Raw genomic sequence first — 7,575 nt, forward strand, 5'->3', positions numbered from 1 at the left:
GCTGCTGCTGCTGCTCTACTCTGATTAAGCCACACTTCAGTCGACTGAATCGACTTTTGGGTCAGTCGATTTTCAGGGGTTGGGGGCTCGCCGGAGAGGTACCCCACTATCTATCTTAGGGTTCAGGGTGGGGGCGGGGGGCCTAGAGGGCTAGCCGAGGCGGCGGTGGCGAGTTGTTTCGGGGCGGGGAGGTGGCGCTAGGGCCGGCGGTTCGGCCGGTGGTGGCTGGCGGCTCAGGAGGGTGTAGGTTGAAGATGAACTACAGGCCCTCCCTAAACTACATGTCAAGTGCCTCTCTGCTACCATTGCGTTCAGTTTCGACAGTAGCATTCAGATTCCATAGTAAATTTTAGTTTCGACTGTTAAGTTCAGAGTCAACAGTTTTTACCTCATCTGTTGTAATCAGGTGGTTTTGGTGATGTTAATTTTACATCCATTTTACATCATCTATTGGAGATGCTATTAGAATCCCACTTGAGATTGATGATGTCTGTCTTGTGCTGCTTCAGCCTTGACGTCTTACGGCTCACCGGAGCTGCTCCAATGACAGAACGATCCGTCACAACAGAGCAGTGCCCAGGGCACCGTCTACAGATTCCTCAGATCTTCCTCCACACCTCCGACAGCCACCTCTGCCTCAACTGCTTCAGCGACCAACCCAATGATGCTGAGGTCGACACGGCTACGGCAAAGAGGTTGTACACTTGTTGCATCACTTATTACTATACATTCATGTCGATCCATTAGGGCTATTTTGGTTCAACGGAAAAACATCGATCCACTGGTTGTTACCATCACTCTAAATTTGTGCATGCTCTCCTTACATAATCTCACCATATTTTTTTCGTATGCATGTCAGATATTGTACACAGTCATGCTGAACATGTAGAGAAAAAGAGAAGAGTTTTGCGCAGCAATACAATGTCATGCAGACATCGCTCCATGGTGGGTTCAATGGCAAACCCTCCCCACCCCTCTCCAGATTGTAATCCAGAGGAATATATCTGTTCTGAGGCGGATTCAGACGCCGCTGACCACTCCTATTTACCCCCCAAGGTGTTTTCTCTACCTTGGCATGATGATGTTAGTCATATCATGCATATCTTGCCTTGCAGTGCCTACTTTTAACATCATATATGTCATCTACTTAGTTTAGACATGTTCTGTAATGCCACCTGTTTAGTTTCTATATCATATATGGGAATTATGCAGTCTCATGTCTTTTAGCCAGCCGTAATATATGTGAAATGTGCAATGCCATCTTGTTTAACCAGACATCATATATTTGAATGATATCTTGCCCATCCTTTTCTTCATTATATTTCCATTTGTCGACAATGTTTGTACATTAAACTACTCTTCCTGTGAATCAACCATTTTGGGTGGGAGATGGAAAAATCTGGAGTGAAAACAAGGCCTTCAGAGCAGACAGTTCTACCTGTCGAAGCAGATCTCTTGTTGGGTCCCGATAGCTCCTCAGAGATGGATTCAGAGACAGATGACCGGTCCTATTCCCCCACTGAGGTGTATGCTCTAACTTGGCACGGTTATACTGCTCATATCATGCATACAGTGTCTTGCATTGCATAGTTTAGACATCATATACACAATATTCAACACCATGTTCTTAGTTCAGACATCATATTGAATGCCCTCTGTTTAGCATATAAATCACATATGTGAATTAAATGGTGCGATCCTGATTACTTAGATAACATGTAGGTGAATTATGTCATGTGATCCTGTTTAGTTATTCATCATATCTTTGAATTATGTTATGCTATGCTATCCAGTTTAGATAGACATCATATATGTGAAATTATGTCATGCTATCTGTTTTAGTTAAACAATATACATGTCAACTATTTCATGCCCTCTTTTTTCCACACTATCTATTGCATCTGTCTCTCATACAATGTCTATACATTCAACTATGTTTCCTGTTTATCAGCCATTTGAATTGGAGCGGGTGATGCCAGTATCTAGCGGACTAAAAACACGGTCTTCAAATAAAACAGTGCTACCTCTTGGTGGAGATAGCACCCCGGTTGTACATGCACAAGAACCAGCCCTACCACACATAACCCAAACTCTTGCAGATTGTACCCCTACTACGATGGACAGAGAACCAGCTTCACCCAATCTAACCCCAACCCCAGCCGATAGTAACCCAGTTCCTGTTGACACGGCACCATCTCCACCACAGAGCTTCCAAACAAGAGCAGTTAGTAAGGAAGCTCCAGTGCCCATAGGGCCAGTACTATCACGGCGAACCCCAACTCCACCAGTTAGTACGCCTATTCCTGTGGAGGAAGCACAACCAGCTAGTCGTAGTTTAGCATCTATCGCATTTGATGTTGTTAAATCATATGTGCGTATCTTCCCATCTTGGAAATATTATACTGAAGATGGAGGAAAATGCCAGTTGCAAGTGTTTGTCCAGGAGTTATGTGTAAGTAATGTTATTCATGGCAATTACTTTGCTTCGTCCCATACATCCTACCTCCATGATGGTTATAATACAACAAATTTTCCCATTTTTCTCTATAGAGAAGGACCGATTTGGAAACTCAGGATGAGGTAACCTCTGCTAATACCTCTGCTATCTTCAAGAATGCTTGGTGGCAGTATCGGAATTACCTGAAGAAAACGTACTTCACCGGCAAAGAAACTCATCAAATTCCCTTACGTTCTCCTGAGACACATTTACTGGACGATGACTGGGAACGCCTTGTTCTGTATTGGTCCCGAACCAAGAATGTGGTAAGGTCTATGAGCTCACTTTCTATTTTTAAGTATTATATTCTTGCGTCTTACTGTACTCTGTTCATCTAGAACAAGTGCCTAAACCTGAAGAACAACTGTTCTAATTTAAGATTCCATTGCTACCATAGGACATAGATATATGTTTGTTTGATGCTTTTATTATGTACTAGTACTTGGCAATAGAATACTTGGTAGTTTAATCTTGTCCACCTTACTGATGAACTAGTTCACAAAAATGAGTTTCATATACTAGTACATGCTAAACTTGTTATGTGTCTGCTTATTTCTTCTTTTAGAATGCTGACAGAATATTGGGGAAGAGTGCCTTATTAAGCAACGGTAAAGGAAGTAATGCAGATAAGGTTCAGGATAGTGACACATCCTGTCTTGGTTTAGTGTTGGAGTTACTGGCCACTACCGCTTGCACAAGCTATTCAAACTCACTGTCTGAATCAGTTCGGTTTCTTGAGTCTCAACTACAAGCTGAAAGACATCGATCAGCTGTGCTGCGACAAGAAGCGGAAGGACTACGGAAGTCCCTGGAGCATTCAGATGCATACTTTCTGGTGCAACAGCAAGCGTTGGAGGATTTTAGCACCAAACAAAACAAAGCTAATCAGCTTGCTAAGCTTATTGCCAGCATGGTGGATACCCAGGATAACATTTCTTGAGATCTTCTGAAGTTGTTTCAGTTATGCTCTTGTTTTGCTACCGCATTTATTTGCACTGGTGTCCAATTTTGACCTCCAGTGTATATGATATGCTGCTTTGTTCCCTATATTTGCACTGGTGGCGAACTTTGATGCCCAGTGGATGTAATATGTGTAATAGCCGTGATAGCCTAGTGTTAGTTGCTTGCTTATTTATTTCCTTGTTGTCTTGTCTATTTGTTTGCTTGTAGTCATTGCAGTTCTTTTTCCGCGGTTAACTAGTGGCTGCAATAACCTATTTTTTTAAACTAGGCCATAATAACCATGGGCTAATATTTACTGTAGTGACACTGACGTAGAAATTGGACACTTCTACGGGCCGTAGAAACAGTAGGCCTTCTATGGGCCGTAGAAACAATGGGCCTTCTATGGGTCGTATCATCAATGGGCCTTATATGGGACGTATGATCGATTGGCCAAACATGGGCCAATAATAGGCCGCATTATGGTCGTAAACGGGCAAGAGTTGGAATCATCCGTTCATGGGCCGACCGTAACGGGCCATCGTTAATAGGCCGTATTTGATGACGCTATGAAAACGGCCCAACGTATTAACGGACCACAAACGGGCCGACTGTAACCACGGGCTCAATTTGGCCCACAAGCAGAAAATGACAGTAACAGGCCGTAAGTAAACAAATGCTGGAAATGAGCCCAAGAATAAATGGGCTCTGAGAAGGCCGAAATATAACATGAGCTAGAAACGGCCCAAAGGAATAACAGGCCGTTAATGGGTATAAAGTGATACACTGTTCATTACAGGCCAGTTTCACCACGGGCCGTTAATGGGTGTAAAGTGATACACTGTTCATTACGGGCCAGTTTCACCACGGGCCGTTAATAGGCCAACAGTTACATAGGGCCTTATATGGGCCGAAAGACGTCATGGGCCATACATGGGCCAGAAGCGAAATGACGCTACTGGGCCTAATTCGGATAGGGCGTAACGGGCCTTGGGTTAGCGGGCTGTAAATGGGCTATATGCGAACAGGCCGTTAACAGGCTTTCCATGGGCCGGCCCACCACCTTTTGACCAAGTCAAACGGGCCGGCCTTTTCACAGGAATGGGCCTCTGTTGGGCCATGCCACGTGTCGACGTATCATAGGCGCCTTCCGTCCAATGAGTTGTTGACATCTGTCCCAACGATGAGCCGACACGTGTTTCCTCCAGCCAATGATGATTTTACACGTGGAAAATCCCCATTGGTCGGGGCTGTTAACGGGTTATCGAATCCAAAACCGGACCCGATAGCTTAACGGCGTTCCGTTACGGTGGATGCCACGTGTCGGTCACCCTTGACGAAAGCACTTCTGTGACGCGCGATTTATCGTCATGGAAGTGGACACTTCCGTGATGATAATTTTGGTAATGTCATGGAACACTTCTACGACAGCACAGGTATGACTATCTTGATTCGGTCATAAATTTGTCATGGATGTACATGCATGACAAAAAAAGCGACCTACTGTGACAAACACGCATCATCACAGAAGTGTATTTTTTGTAGTGTAGAGAGGTATGTGTGTGTATTATGTATTTGAGAGAGGCATGGATAGAGCGGCCGACGGGGGGCGTGGGAGAGATAGCACGAGAAATGAGAGTGGTCTAGAGAGAGAGAGAGAGAATAATATGACGTCACGACAAGAGATTCCATTCCCTTGAGTGTGTATATGCAAGGGGGAGGGAATAGAGGCACCAGGAGAAATTTTCTGTGTGTGTGGTGTTTGTGTTGGTATGTGTGGGTGTGAGAAGATAATGAGACGTGGGGGCAGAGGGTGTGTCACCGCGTGAGGTCCGGTGGGTCGAGGTGAGGCCCTTCGTTCGGTTCCGTCCTACGCTACACTGGTCGTCCCATGACGCATTTAGGAAGACCCATGGATGACTAGTCGTACAAGACAAAGATAGCAGAATTGTGAAGGACTCTGTGTCTACTGACAAAGCCGGCTAGGATTTGTAACCCTAGGTTCTCGGACTAAGGTAACCCCTTTTATCTCTGATATTACTATTCATCCAACCTAACTTTAAGGGGCATCCTACAGAATGCTCTGCTAGAATCATACTCATCGATTAGGAAGAGAGGTGTGAGACAATGCATGAGAGACAGGCGTAAAGATAATGTGCGTACATGAGACACGTAGGCAGGTCCATGTATATAGAAAGGGTCGATGAGGATTGTGTGTGTGTATGTTTGCGAGAGGAAGAGTGCTTGTGATAAAGGTTAGTGGAAACAGTTGTAAATGGTTACGAGAGGGAGGGAGGGTTATATCTAGAGCATGTGTGCGAGAAAGACACCTCGAGAGAGAGTGTGTGAGCATGTGTGAGAGACCACCGATGGAGAGTGAAACTACACGTAAAAGACTGCTCTACACATTGATTAAAGATATAAATTGTATCCAAATATTAGGATGGGATTATGATATTTGCAATTCGCGTAAGGAGCGGTCATTGATCCATCAGACATCTAGATTCTATCGAATTTGAGCATGTCTATGTTATTATTCGACACAATTGATCCACATAGTTAGTATTTTGAACTCCAGACAATGCATCGCTTTAGCAATCGAATATAAATGTGAGTATAGTTCATGTTGTGTGTGTAAAGCACATTATACATACAAAAGTTACACAATGGACATTATAAATAGCTACCTATGAACTAGCATACATTTGAATTCAACTTAAGGTGGTTTAAAAAATCAAATTCAACATGAAGTCCATTCAATTATTTGAATTTGATATCATGGCATTTGTAAACCATACCTAAATTATGGGGCACCAATCTTTGCTCTGGTTTTGTACATAATAGCATATGTAGTCATGTACAAAATAGATTCAAATTTAGCTCCTCCATTCCAAAATAATCGTAGTTATAGGATTTTCAAGTGTCAAAATTTCAAAAAGAAGCGGATAATTTAATGAGGTTTTCAAACATACAAGGTCAAATATAAAGTTGTCTATTTAGGTCAATCCTCATAGTTCAAGAGTACTCTAAACGTGAATACTTGTGTTTCAAAATTTCGAACGAAGCGCCAAAAGAGCCTCTACTCGCCCGAAACCGCGTGAGACCAATGTTTGGTAGTACAAGGAAATTACTTTTCTAATAACTCTGACCCGTGAAATCTACCAGCCCGACGTCCAAAGGTCTAAACCGGGGTAGGCTTGTAGCTTCATCTAGACGCCACACAACCGCATCCGAAAAACATTCATACACAATGGCCGCCTAAGCACACATGCGCGCGGCCGAAATCGCTCCCGCCCACTATTTGGGACACCTGGGATTACCATCCTACCCCGACCCGCAGTAGGTCTGAAATTTAAGAGGGGGGCAAAGTTTGTACTTTCCCCAAATTTCAAACAAACGCGTCCCATCTTCTGTTCAAAAAAGCCAAAAACAAGCGCGTCCCAGACCGAAACATGGTCCCCCCCACCCGTCTGATTCCCCATTCGTACTCCGTGGGCGCCAAAACTACCTTTCCACCAGCCGCGAAACCCCGGCGTCCTCCGTCCGCCACCCCATCCCACCCATCAACCGCCGCCCTCCTCCATCACGCCGGAGCCGATACCCCGACATCGTCGTCCACCGCAACCTCAACCGCAACGCCCTCCACGGCTAGTAGTTGAAGTCGAGGCCGAGCCGTCCATACCCGAGCCAGATCAACCACGCCATCCTGCGCCTCACCGCTGCCGCTCCAACTTCGCCACCCTCCACCGCACTGGAGTTGTTCCTACTACGTCGTCCTTCGCCGCCTCGAATCTGCTTCCCCTTCGCCGACATACGACCACAACAACACAGTCAACAATTTGGCCATGGGTTCGCCCAAGCCTGCACCCTCCAGAACATCGGTTTCCTCAGTAAGGAGAAGAAGATCAGCGCGACATGTGGAGGTGACCACACCAGCAACCGAAAAAGGTACTCCTCTTCCCTTATTTGTGCAAATCTTACGTCTCTACTTGCACGGTATTCATCCCACAGAAGACACTAGTTGGCCGCTTCTTCTTGATACTAGATGTTCCTAGTAACTCGTGATGCACAAGGTTTCTCCTCATATACTATTTCACCTTAGCTAGAGGTCTGTCGCCCCCCTGAATTTCAATTTC

This window comes from Triticum dicoccoides, chromosome 2A, assembly GCF_002162155.2.
Source record: "Triticum dicoccoides isolate Atlit2015 ecotype Zavitan chromosome 2A, WEW_v2.0, whole genome shotgun sequence".
In the NCBI taxonomy this organism is placed as follows: Eukaryota; Viridiplantae; Streptophyta; class Magnoliopsida; order Poales; family Poaceae; genus Triticum; species Triticum dicoccoides.